Raw genomic sequence first — 588 nt, forward strand, 5'->3', positions numbered from 1 at the left:
AAACCTTCTCTTGTGAAATTGAAACTTAGCTTAGGGTTCTATATTGTCTAAGAGTTACCTCCTGAAAGGCTCCTTGTTGCTCAAATGTGGCTCCCTCTAATCCAAACTCAGCATATAAATGCAATACCTTCCCCCCAATATGGTACATGACTCCCAGGGATGAGCCTCCCTGACACTAAGGGATTATAACCAAGCACCAACGACCAATGCATCTGGAAAAAGACCATGAACAAAGGGAGAAATATTAAATACAAATAAGTTTTTATGGCTAAGAGATTTCAAAATGAGTTAGGAGATCATTCCAGAGGTTACACTTATGCAATCTCAGCAGGATCTCATTGACTGCCACAGTAAACAGTGCCTGAAATAGCAGGGCTCCTGAGGGCTCTAGAGATATCCAGACTCTATAAGCAGGGCAGGCAAGCTCAGGAATTCAGCACCCTGTCAGTGGGTTTTACTCTGGAATTTATGCTCCCCAGTGTAACAGAATCATTTATAATTTCCCTACACATGGCTCTTCTGCCCCTTTTTTGTGAACCTATAATTAGCATTATAATTTTTTTAAGATTTATTTTTTATTTATTTCTC

The sequence above is a fragment of the Dasypus novemcinctus genome, chromosome 31, assembly GCF_030445035.2.
Source record: "Dasypus novemcinctus isolate mDasNov1 chromosome 31, mDasNov1.1.hap2, whole genome shotgun sequence".
NCBI classification, from domain to species: Eukaryota; Metazoa; Chordata; class Mammalia; order Cingulata; family Dasypodidae; genus Dasypus; species Dasypus novemcinctus.